At 45.3% G+C, this 13396-nt stretch overlaps 1 long non-coding RNA gene across 1 annotated transcript in view; it reads right to left on the reverse strand.

The window, feature by feature from the left end:
* Positions 1 to 13396, reverse strand: part of LOC103153568 (uncharacterized) — a 119535-nt gene that overhangs the window by 47089 nt on the left and 59050 nt on the right. The window contains exon 2 of the long non-coding RNA XR_477807.1: positions 998 to 1081. This is a non-coding gene — a long non-coding RNA (uncharacterized LOC103153568). The remainder of the gene's footprint in view (positions 1 to 997; positions 1082 to 13396) is intronic.

Raw genomic sequence — 13396 nt, forward strand, 5'->3', positions numbered from 1 at the left:
GGAGGTCGTTCATGACCTCAGGAGGTCGTTCATGACCTGAGGAGGTCGTTCATGACCTCAGGAGGTCGTTCATGACCTCAGGAGGTCGTTCATGACCTCAGGAGGTCGTTCATGACCTCAGGAGGTCGTTCAGACGACCTCGCATGAAATGACTGAATTATTTAGGCCCTTCAGCTCCAGAGACTTTTCACATTCTCTCCAGTAATCAATGATTTTGTTTTCTAATCTCTAATTATGGTTAAATTCCAGGAAATGTATTTTTTAAACTTTTGGAGTCTCATGATTGAACATGATCTTCTATTATATCCACAGCAGCCATTTTGTTATAAGACTTGAAAAGTTTTGTATCATATCTACCAACCGACAGTCCAGACAAACACAAACACATTCAAATGCTGCTTGTTGTTATTGTTTAAATAGTGCAACTATTACAGTATAGTTACATTTTTGCTCATAGTTTGAAGATAATGGTGAGTAAAACTGTTAATAAAATTAAAGATTTCACAGTGATCCAATCTGATGAGAACCGTCTCTAAACCTTTACCTGACTGGTTTGTTCGTGTTTCTGTGTAGTTCATAAGTTTCTTTGCATTAAATATTAGATTCATAGATAAAAACTTCAGATTTCTGCATTGGTTTGGGTCAGAATTACAAAGCCAAGGCAGACATTATGCAGAGCAGTGATGAGATTGACCCCAGAGAGGAGATCTGATCGCAGAATAATGAGCTGTTTGATTAGCGCCGTGCTAACGAGGATGTGCTGAGAACATTAAAACGTTCTGAAAAGGCTGAAAACTGATCTGAACGAACATGGACTGATTCCAACATGGAGCCACAAACTGCAGGCTGATCAGCAGCCGCTTTGGATCGGCTCATCGGCCCCGAGGCCAGAGAACAGCTGCAACGGTCAGCCATCGCAGTGACCCGACCGGTCAGCGTGGCTGTGTGTGTGTGTGTGTGTGTGTGTGAGGACAGTGGTCCTCTGCTTCTCCCTCACCTTGTGTTCCTGCAGTCTGGGCGAAATCACAGCTAAACGGTGGAGGAGGTGGAGGATGATGGGAGTACCGGGGGTTCAGGATATCTAAGACGAATTAGAGAGACATGATGAATGATGCAATATTTTCATGCCAGAGGGAAACTATTGCACTTCAAATTAGGGGGGTGACAGAGAGGGAAGAATGGGATGAATCCTGAGGAATAAGGGGGTAAAGAGAGGAGGAGAGCCTCTCACCTGCTGGCACAAACAAACCAGCGCTAATCTTCAGTTTGTCCAGTGATCATCTGATGATCAATACTCAAACAGCACAGAGAGCAGCAGCTGCTGGACCAGGGCTGTACAGACTGGGAATGTTGGTGATTTACTGAGAAACCAGTAAGAGACTGGGATCAGACTGGTCAGCCAGGATCGGACCAGGTTCACTTTCTCACCACAAATCAACTTCTGTTAAACGGCCAAGTACAAAAAGCTGGACTGGTAGGAGAGAACGAAGAGACGCGTTTTCATCCCGGCTGTAACCGGAGGAAGACTTCAGGGTGACAAACCAAAGAGGAAGAACAGGGAAAGAGTCGCGTCCAACAGATGGAGATGAAATGTAGATGAAGGGAAGGTGGAAGGAGGAGAAGAAGAAACAAACAGGGATGGAGGCTGGAGCTGAGAGATCCAGGCTTCCGGTCCACTGATCAGCCAATCCAGAACCACAATCAGACTGACAGCCAGGAGCCCATCTCTGCCTGCTCCACTTCACTGGTTTGATCTCACACACACACACACACACACACACACACACACACACACACACACACACACACACACACACACACACACACACACACACACACACTCCTTCCTCCTGTACGATCCAATAACCTACCGATCCTCTCAGACTGTCTGCGTCGGTCAGAGACGTGACGTTTCTCCAGCGGCTCTGAGGATCAGAACCACAAAGACTTTAATTTGATTTCAATTGACAGTTTTATTGTCCCTTTGATCGATAGAAAGACGGAGAGGAAGACCTCAGGAGGAACGATCTGCAGCGGCACACGTCCTAAATTACAACCGCATTACTGAGGTACAAGACATTCTGGAACCAGGCATAACATAATGACCACCCTAAACGGATTATTACCAGATTCTCCACAACCCGAAATTATTCATACTGCTGGCAAATCGGGCTCTGAAGCACTCATTTCTTCTATGAAAGAAAGTTTTTGAATCTGAGGATGGAGCTAAAGATTAGGGTGATGGGAGAGAGGCCATCTCATCCTTAGAGACTTTGAAACTCATCACTAAAGATAAATAATCGAAATGGAAACAGGTAAAAAGCTGCTCAACTCTGAAAAGAAGCTTCATTTCCTAACAAATGACACAGATCTACTGCAGCAAACGGAACAGATTTGGACTTTGACTAGGCCATTCCAAACCATGTAAACCATCCCATAATATCTCAGTGAATATGTTGTAAAAAGGTTTCTGATTAGCTGAATGTTCAGATTTTTGGGTCAAACTCCAACAAAACGTTCAAATCAAAGTTTGTTTGTAAAAACCTTTACAAGGTGGATTATATGATGAGAACTTATTCACTGTTTAAAGACATTTTTAACCAATCAGATTCCAGACATTCAGTTAGTTAAAGAAACTCATTTCACATGAGCTGCATAGCCTGAGGAGAATCGGAGCATTTTACCAATAATCATGATGATTTAATCAGGATTTGTGCTGAAATAAAAAGAAGCCCTGAAAGCTTTAAGGCCGAGCCGCATGTGAAAGCTTGTGTCAAGTACAACTGACATTTAATAGGCACTCCAGGCTTGAAGTACACTCAGTCTGAGGCTGTTTTTGTCAAACACAAAAATGCATTTAAATTTCAAAGGTAAACAACATTTACACTCAGGTGAAGTGGAAGCTGCTTTATGAAACTAAATGAATGGAAGAATAACTGAACAAAGCAGTGGATGTTTTCTACTTCACAGATAATTCTCTCTAAGATCATCTGTAGGCAGGAAGCTGGAGGCCAGAACCTCCAAATGGCCTGAAGCTTCATCAGGCTTCCAGCTCCGCTCAGTAATCACATGTCAGCTGACCAGACCGAGTTTCCATGTTTATGAGGAGGAACCCTGAGGAGAGAGAAGAAACCGGGCCGACCCGGCGGGTTCCCGTCTCCCACCCGGACTCTGATCCTCTTCTGCTCCTATTACGGCACAACAGCCAGGTCAGTGTTTGTTTTCCTCAGTCAACACCTCATTTACGATGTAGGAAGAAAAGAGCAGATTGAAGGCTGTTTTGTTAATGCGACAGGGAAATGGGAATAAAATGTAAAGATGGCAAACGGCGTTTTCCCCTGGGAAATCAGTCCTGCTAAAAACGAGACGTCAGAACTCATTCGCACAGATTGACTCTGGCTCAGTAAGACGAGGCGAGGAGAGAGAAGGGAGGAGACAGGCTGCACAGCAGAGTTTACAGCATGATGTCAGGACAGAGCAGAAGAGGTGAGGACTTTATTTACATGACTGCAGATGATCCACTTCTAATCGAAGCTCATCAAACCTCCATCCACACCCAACCAGCTGAGATCTTCTGGGTCGCTTTAGGAAAACTTCAGTTCAGACTTGTCCTAAAGTGCATCAGAGCAAGCAGAGACAAATAAACCCAAACCTTCACTGCACATCTGAAAACCAGAGTTCAGGTTTTACATTTAAGAGGATAAACCCATCAGGCTTTAGTTACTGTTGGTGTCAGTGTAGCTTCTTCCTCCATAAACCGACTGTGAAGGTGGAGAAATCTCCCACATGGTCATCGAATGGTTGAGGAACGAATCGCAGGGTCCCTCAAAACATAAAGGCAAAAAAAGAGACCGCTCCAAAAGCAGGAAGCAGCCTGCAGCGCAGGGCATTCTGGGTAAATACAACCAAAGCTAACGTGCTAGCCTAGCGCTAGCAGCAGAAATGGCTCCTGGTCTTTAGACTAAAGAGAAACCCTCCACCGCTAAAATCCTCCATCTTGTTTCCATCTGGTGAAGAAGGAAGTTGCTCTCAGTGTCTTCAGAGGTTTCTGTGTCGTTTCCTTCAGTGGTTCTTGGTGCAGCGCCCCCACAGGCCAGGAGGGGAACAGGTTGGTTTGACTCAGAGCCACAGCAGAGCAGATGATGAAGTTCTGGTTCCAGTAGAACCGGGTCATCATCAGGAGGGAAACCATCTGTATGCAGCAGGAAGTCGCCAAGTACCATGAGCTCTCATCAGAGTTATTATACCGTTAATATTTTCTTTAGACTTTTTAATTAAAAACAATAATTTTCACCTGCTGAAGTTGAGCTGAGAGGCTTTTCTACACTAAACATCCTGATGCTGTAATGCAGTGCTGCTGATCATTACAAACATAAATGTATTTAGTTGGCAGCTTTTATGGATCCTGGTGTTTTAACTTCCCTTTGAACTCCAAGGAGGTTTAATAAAACTCAGCTTTAAACAAACTTTCCTGCTCCGTTCCCAGAGTTTTGGTCAAACTGTGAATGCTGCATCAATCATCCCAAACCTCCAGGAGCTTCCTGTCCTTCATTCATTGGTGAAACCAGACAAATCAAGTTCAGACTCAGTCCACAGCGCAGATTCCTTCTTTAATGCCTCTGTCCACATTACTGTCTTCAGCCTCACAGTAAAGAGAGTTTAGCCACAAAGTCAGCCTCTTCCCATCAGCCGCCGTTCAGACTCGTCTGCTGTTTGAACTCTGGGAAGCATTGATGCCGCGCTGCTATGATGTGCTGTTAATTGGCAATTCTTGGGCTGGGAACTCTAATGAACTTATCCTCTGCAGTCGAGTGAACTCTTGGTCAATTTGTACTAATGAAAGTGAGCTTTAATCAGGGGGTTTGATGGATTTTAAAAGCTGAACAAGAATTAACTTTCCAAGTTTTCTAAACAGATTGATTAGTTGAGGCAATAACAGGCTGCTGTTTCACTAAAACGATAATCCAGGAGCCAATTTAGAGATGAACTAAAAGATCCTGATGCTATTCTGTTCTCATCACCCAAGATGATCTTAAACTCACTTTCAATGCATTTTCTACCAAACAGGAAGGTGGAAAACATTTCTGTCCTTTTAGTTTTACAGGAATAATGCTCAGGTTGAACTGTTACCTAACAGACGTTCGTAGATTCATTTGCATCATTCTCCAAGGGAAACTCATCACAGCTGCTTTTTTCAAGGCAAACCTGAATCTTCATCTTTTCAAACGCAGAATAAATCTGCTCATATTTTTCACATCACTGTCCATTCAGTTGATTTATGAATAAAAATCTTCCCTGGTCCAATTCAACACAGCTTTATTTTGAAGAGCAGCGTCAGAAAGAGGACAACAAAAATAAGGAGAAATAAACCTTAAACTGTTTGTCATGATGGAGTTTGTTCTAATTGTCTCTTTCAGAAACAGCAGGTGTGTTTCTGATTGCAGAGAAAGAAACATATTGGAATATTATTTACTCAGATGGTAAAGCGACGCAGCATGAGAGAAGCTAACCGCAGACAAAACTCAGACATCTCCAACGAGGACGGCAGGAACTTCTCTTCTTTTAAAGAAAATCATTCTCATATCGCTGCTGCTTTACTGACTTTACTGAAGTACATTTTAAACACCAGGGAAACTTGTTTACAGCAGCAAAATATCATGAATTTCTTTGGTGGGTTTGGAGTCATTAAGCGGTCTGAAAAATCAGGAACGGATGTTGATATACTCTTCGACTGACCGGCAGACAATCTTTAACTCCAAGTTGGGTTGAAGTGTTTACTAAACAGCAAAATGATTGCAGCCAAACATACAGTATTTACATGTATTATTACCAAATAATGCAGAGTTTATGGCTGAAGGGGCAGCTGGCGACAGACGAGGACGTTATTTTAAACAACCGGCGGATGATTAACGCGACGAGCGGCCATACGTAGGGAGGAAGGAGTTACTGTACAGATGATTGGGGCAGTGATTGAGAAGCGGTGGAGGTGGAGACACACCAACACCAGGTCCTGATTTCTGTCAGGCAGGGGGTCCGATCAGAACCAAACTGTTGGTTGGTTTGTTGTTGGAGGACGGCGAAGCAATCAAGCAGGAGAGGGAAGAATTATTTCTGATAAGTCGTCTGAGGGAAACATAATCATGGCTGTGCTGTGTGAGCCTGTGACGGGCATTAACATTTTTTTGTTGAAGCTTTCACTTTTTTCTCCCAGCTCTGACTGTGAAATATTTTGGACTTGTTTGAGAGATACAAAGGTGTTCCTTCCTCCCCCAGCGACAGATGTGTCAAAGCAGGAGATGGCATGAAGCTCTCCAGGGACTTCCTTAAGTGTCACCGGGAAGCTTTGCTACACACTTTTTTTGTAAGTAGAGCTGAATAATAGTGCTGCACTAAGCAGACTGGGCCAATTAGGTCCGATGGGACCGGCAGCCGATGTGTGAAAGTGTTTGCATGCATGTGGACGATCCTGGAGTCGCAGACAGACAGACAGCAGGACGGACATCAGAGTGCTGTCAGACATCTGCCTGCTTCTAACTGAACACACACACACACACACACAGTCATGAGAGAGGAGGCAGCAGCTCTGTCAGGAAGGAGTTTAGAAACCAGGCATGGCGAGTCGACAGACTCTGACCTACCAGCTGTCGGACTCACTGGAGACGGCTGCTGATAAATGTTGGGTTAGTAGGAACATTTCCAAACGCTGCTTCAGTGAGCGTGGTGTCGCTATACATTTACAATCTTAGAACATTTTTCATTTTCAAGACGGTCCTTCAAATGTTCGACCTGTATTTCTGTTTAACTATCGTCGATCATCACTAAGCTTCCACCACCTCATCCTGAACGTGGAGTTCCTCCTGGTCGTGAACTCGGCTCCCTGCTCTTCACTCGGCTGAAACTGACCCAAACCGACAACAACCTGCTGAGGCGGCGGCTTCAGAGTCTCATCTTTAACCTTCTCATCCACAGTGTGGAGACAGCAGCACAAAAAGCAGCAGCATGTTTTGGTTCAGGGTTTGACCGCTGAGGCTCTGCTCTATACTGCCCCCATGTGGCCGTCTAAGGTAGCATGCAGCACAAAGCTGCGATGCTTCCTGTTAATTGTTTTATCTGTGTGTTGAACTACGTTAGAAAAGCTCGACTGAATAAATAAATCTGGTTTTAAGTCTGAAACACTGAAGTGAATGAGGAGAAGAACTCAGCAGGTCTGAGATGAATCAGCGGCTCGTTGCTGCGGTCCAGTCATTCGCGTCGCCCCCTCTGGGTTTTCCTCCAACACTCCAGAAGGTTCCGCCTACACAACACACAGCGCCTCACACACATCCACCCGGGCCGTCTGTGAGCGCGCTCACACACACACCAACGCGACGGTCGCATCAGAAACTCTGCAAATCCATTGAAAAGGCTCCTGATGGGGAAAACAGTCTGTTCCTCACACAGCCTGACGTCCAGATGTCCCTCCGCTGCAAGATGACAAATCTCTGCTCTTAAGTCACCACTCCCCCATATTTGTAGTCAATAACAAGTTAATAAGATAAGCAGCATCACATTACTGGGAAATTTATGATTAAAATGTTACATGATGTCCAAGAATACCAGAGCTGCGTCTCATTAAGGTAACAAGTTGTTTTAATTCAGATGAAATGGGAAACCTACAGAATGCTGCATGCTGGCATGTCAATGGAAGGTTGAGTGGAAGGAAAAACTGAAGGTAGTGAAGTGATCTCACAGCACTGATGCAGAAATTCAAGCAAAAGGAGCCACAACCAAACTGCAGAGATGATTTATGTTTTAAAAATCCAGTTTTTATGAACTGGAAGAAAGAATAAAGTCTGTGTGGAGTGAAACCAGAAGTTTACATACACTGCTCCTTCTGTGAAGTTAAATCAGAATAAACTTCTCTGGTTTCAGGTCAGAATTTAAATTATTTCTTCAGAATCAGAAGTTTGCATACGTTTGGTGCCGTTGCCTTTAAACTGAATTACTTTGGTTATTTTATTGTTTAATAAATCACTGATCATGAATACATCTCTGACAGAGTCCTTTTCATTGTTGCAGCTTTTAGAAAACAGAAATAAATGTAGAAGAGTTTGGTCTGTTTTAAAAAAGAATCATGTATAAATCTGAGTTTCTTTCAGGATTCAATCTCATTTTTGTTGTTATTCTCATTTCTAAAGTCTCTGCTTAAGTGAAACTCCTGCAGATCTCAAAGCAGCATTTTGCTGAATGTTTTTAAAAACCGAGTTTCCCTTCATCTGATGCTCAGACGGTTCTCCCTGCGCGCCTGTTCATCCAGAACAGGAAGTGATGCCGCTCATCCCGTCCCATCAGGGCTGATTGGGTACAGCGCAGGGCGGGGCCGGACCCAGGAGCCCCTGCAGCTCCTGCAGCTCCGCTAATGTTTCTAACACCTTCAGAAGCCGCGGTCCCAGAGTGGATCATTAAGCTGGAGAATATCAGCAGCGCATGAAGCTGAGGTGGATCCAAACGGAGCTGGGATGAGACGAGGTTCTCCCTTTGTCTAAACGGGCCTCATTAGCGCAGCGCCGTATGCAGCTGGATGACGACAGAGCAGCAGGAAACAAAAGGCAGAGTTATGGGAGGAATGACAGGCAGGAGCGTCTAATCTGCTGTTAGACATCCGAATCAGAAAGCAGCAACTGTTCCGCTTCCTGTCAATTAGGTGCCAGGAAATTGCACACACATTTGTCCAAGCGGGGAGGAGAAAACGCGCGACACCCACCCACCCAAACGGGCCGCGCAGCTCATCAAGCCGCAGCGGTGATTAGTCTATCCGGGGGCCCAGCAGGCGGCGGCGGCGCGTTTCCTTACAGGAGAGCGTGAGGAAAGCGCCGCCATGACGGCGAATAGAAACCAGAGCAGAGAAGAAGAGCAGAGGGTGGTGATGATCCAGCAATTAGTCTCCACCGTCCAACAAGAAAACCACTCGGTGCATTTCTCACTAATGCGCCACAATTTGCCACCAAATGAGACGTTCTGGTGTCATTTCCTGAATTAAGCCTAATGAAGTGAATCTGGAGCAGGTACGTCTCGCTCACAGCCCAGATTCTCCTGCCAATTATGTCATTGTACACAGAGGTTTGCTGCTGGCCTGCGCCACCTCTTCTGTCATAATCAGCTCCCAAACATAACGAGCTGAAATAAGGCGCAACTTTCCTGCAGGAACTTTTTTCACTAATGAGAGAAGGGGTCAGCGGTGGAGTTTGACCTTTTGTTGGGCTGCAGACGACATAAGCGGCGCTGCGGCGTGAGGAGTCACAGGGTGAAGAGGAAAAGTTTTCCACTTTCTCAGCCCGACTCGTCCGGCTGCTGCAGCCGTTTGTCTGATGCAGGTTGAAATGCGACGCGCTGGACGGCCTCACACACCGAGCTTCAAGTCAACATCAGCTGGAAAACATCCACCACTCCTTACAGGTCGCAGAAGAAATAGGATTTATAACAGCTACTGGCTAAAATAATAATCTAAGCTGCAATAACTCTCCTGTAAAAACACTTGGAACTGAATATTTTAACGGTTCAAACCTCTAATAAACATTAAAACACATCAACAGGAAGCAGATCTAAAACTAAATGCTTAGAAAAGTTTCCTCATTAAAACAGTTTCTACATTTTGATTTTGACTTCAGTTGTTTAAAATGCTGTGTATATCAAACATAAATTAAATTTGACACCTTGAAATTGGGCCTCTGTCTCTTTAAGAAGCTCCTGCTTTTTCCTTCAGCAGGTCATCACAGCTATGCTCCTCCATTGTGCTGTTTACAGGCCTGTTGGGCTGAGCTGTCTGATAACTGCTGCTGCTGCTAGTCTGGAGGAGCGGAGGGGTTTTCTGTGAGAACAAGCGTTTAGGCACCCTGAACGGTTGCCATGGAGATTAAATGATTTCTCAAACGTGCATGAAAGAGTCAAGGAGACACTGCAGGTATGATTACGATGAAGGATTAATATTATAACATGATGTAAACTTTAAATAAGTTGATTTTATACAATTTCTAGTGATTCTCAGCATTGAGTTTATTTCAGTTTTCTTAAGATTTTTTATAATATTCCAGTTAAAAACAAGAAAATGTGAGAGGAGTAATAAAAAACAAAAACAGGAACATGAGATGGCAGGTGAGGTGAGAGAACAGGATGAAAAGATGGAAGTAGGTTAAAAAAGAAGATCTAAAGAAAACCAGGAGGAGAAAAAGGGCAAAGCAGAGGAAGTTCAAAGTCTGAGAGGGAAACTGAAGGATGATGAAGATCAACAGGAACATTCTGTTCTCTCCCTAAATGTCAGTCAATCACGGCGCTGGCGCTCGCCTCGCCTGCCTGACGGATCGACAGTTTGTGTTTGCTCCGACAGCAGAGCAGGAGGCCAGCCTGACGAGACGACTGCGTTCAAAACGGATCTGCATCAAAACGTCCATCAGACCTGAGACCAGGAGAAGACGAGCAGGAACACGATGAAGAACGGAGACAGGGAGGGGTTTGGGCGCAGCGCCGACTGAACATCACAGGGTTTTATTAAATCAGACTGAAGTGTTTCACTAACACTCCTTTTAACTGCAGCGTTTCCATTGAGAATTCAATTAAATTCCCACATGAATCAGTTTGTTGGAGGCGCCATCATCGCCCACATCACTTCCTGTTTACGCCAGTAGTAACATCCGGTTGTTGATCATGTGACTCATGTTTCCGATTCACTTATGCAAAATAAACCCGTTTCAATTCGGCCAGAAAGCTCGTCTCAGCACCAGAACTTTCCAAAACATGATGTTTTGGCACAATTAAGCGGTGATGTCATCAGTGGACATGCAGCTGCTGGTCAGCTCCTGATTCAGGGAGATGAATCTGGCAAACTGGGGCAGAACCAGTTAAAACCGCTGGGTCAAGCAGCCGCCTGTCGGTTTGACACATTCAACAGAAAGTCTGTCACTTTGGCTTCGTCTTTTTCTACATTTAGAAACATAAATGTGGTTTCAGGAAACAGCTTCCTAGATGATAAATCTGCTCTGAAAGCAGTGAAGTGCTGCTGGTGATTTGGTTCTGCATCTTTTCAGACTCCTGTTCATATTTACTTGTGGGGAACGTGGGCCGCCTCTGGGCGGCCTGTGGAGACGACGGCCGCGGCTGCACATGTCCACCGTGACTCGCTGGCCCGGTTCTGCAGCTGCCGGCAGGAGAGCAGCGATCCGTTTGATGCTTTCAGCTCCTGATCACCTGAGACGCATCAGCTTCGCCGCTGATGGGCGACTGGCGCTGCTTCTGGGACATTCAGGTTTGATTCATGCAGCACATATTCTGGTTGGAATATGAATCGTTATATCAGAGCAGAAAGTTAGCATGGATGTAGAAATATGTCACAGTAAAGGATTAAAGCCTTGAATGTTCCCTAAAACATCCCACAGACTCTTTCAGACACAGAAAGTGGAGCTTTTACCTTTGCAGCAACCCAGAATCATTACATCTGTGTGGCTTTAAAAAGCCTGCAGAGAGATGCTGAAGTGGGGATATGATCTCTGTTCACTATGGAAGAAGGTTTGAACTTCCTCTTTTTCAACTCCAGGCAGATTTGGGGTCATAGGTCAGGTGCTATTTGAGATGCTAATCAGCTGCTAACAGTTTTAAAAACTGAAAGTATAAAATTCTTCACTTTATACAAAAGTCAGAAACTGTTTCCTAAATATTGATCATTTATAAAGGACCTAAGGAAGCTGGTTGTTTATTTGAGAAATGAACTTTCCAGGTTCAAACTGCCTGATTTTAAAATGTCTGCAGCCGCTTCCCTGCGGTCCTTGGCCCCGATAGAACCGGGTCAGGCTGAGCCTCCGCTGCAGTTTCTCTCCCTTTCAGTGTTTTTTGAGTTGATTAAAAATTTTCCGTGCTGCTGCAGCGCTCCGACCCGAACGCTGAAAGGATCCCAGCCGCCCTCCGCCCCGAGGGGCTTTTACTCAGCCGACCTCATCCGAGAGCAGAACCCGACACAGGAAGCGCTCCTCCGACAGCCTGTCACACACACACACACACACACACACACACACACACACACACACACACACTCTTGCTCTGAGTCACCCACAGCCTCCGGTGTGTTTTCAGGTGTGTGTGCTGCCACCAACACCACTGCTGTCAATCAGCAGAGCGAGCGGCGCGCGGCCTCTTCTTTCTCCGCTGGTGCAGCTAACACACAAATACACATGTAGCTGCTTCACCTGCTGTGCTGCCGCCGCTGATGGACACTCTGCTGCTTCAATTACCGGCCTTTCCCTCTGCCTCTGTCCCCGTCGCTCTCCGACACAAAATGTGTACCTTGCTTCCAGCAAAGGTTTATTTTCCACTTTTACTGAAATGCAACACACACCCTTTTTCCTGCTCCAGTCAACGTCGCAGCGGCAGACAAGAGCGCGGGGTAATAACACGGAACAAACTGGAAACCTTTCTTCTGCCCCACCAACAGCAGGAGTGACGGCGGCTACGGCAGCCGCTAAATCACATCCCGCTATTGGAATCCTGCAGCTATCTGACGGAGTTACAGAGGACAGGAGGACGTTTCCATCGAAAACCCACATTTCAACATCTGTAAGAACATGAACATTTCTGAGTTTCAAAAGTCAGAAATTTGCTAGAAAGAACTTTTCTAGAAAATTTCAGATAAACTTCTGTGTTTTTCTTTTAAGCAAATGTTTAACTTGAAATCCAGAAATTTCCATATTTTCTCCAGTAAATTTCTAAAATCAATGTAAAAAAAAATGTTCTAGGTTTTGGAGCTCAGGAATGTCCAAACTTTTTCATCCAATTTTTTCAAACAATTTTTCTACTTTTGAAAAATGTTAAGACTAATTTCAAATGTCTGGAGTTTTTCTAGAGAATTTTGGAGGGAATTTGCTCCTTTTTTCCATCTTTAATGGCCCACTTGTCCTGTGAGTGGACTGTTAGCATTAGCTCCTGAACCGGGCCGACAAAGTACTGGTCAGGTCCAAACTGTGACAGATGGACGTCTGGGGCAGGTATTGATCAACAGGATGAGTGACAGAGTGGTGATCGATCGGACATGTATGTCTGGAGACGGAACATTGATGACAGATGGAATCATCCGCTTTTGAACAGAACATGGACCCGGACAGAACCGACAAGGTTCCAAAACTTCTCAATCGAGATTAAATACTGCTAACGGCGGGCGGCAGAGCGACATTCGCTAACGGAGGGCGGCAGAGCGAGGTTAGCTAGCGGCTGGCGGCAGAGCGACATTAGCTAACGGAGGGGGGCAGAGCGAGGTTAGCTAGCGGCGGGCGGCAGAGCGACGTTCGCTAACGGAGGGCGGCAGAGCGACGTTCGCTAACGGAGGGCGGCAGAGCGACGTTCGCTAACGGAGGGCGGCAGAGCGACGTTCGCTAAC

The sequence above is a fragment of the Poecilia formosa genome, unplaced genomic scaffold, assembly GCF_000485575.1.
Source record: "Poecilia formosa unplaced genomic scaffold, Poecilia_formosa-5.1.2 Scaffold355, whole genome shotgun sequence".
In the NCBI taxonomy this organism is placed as follows: domain Eukaryota; kingdom Metazoa; phylum Chordata; class Actinopteri; order Cyprinodontiformes; family Poeciliidae; genus Poecilia; species Poecilia formosa.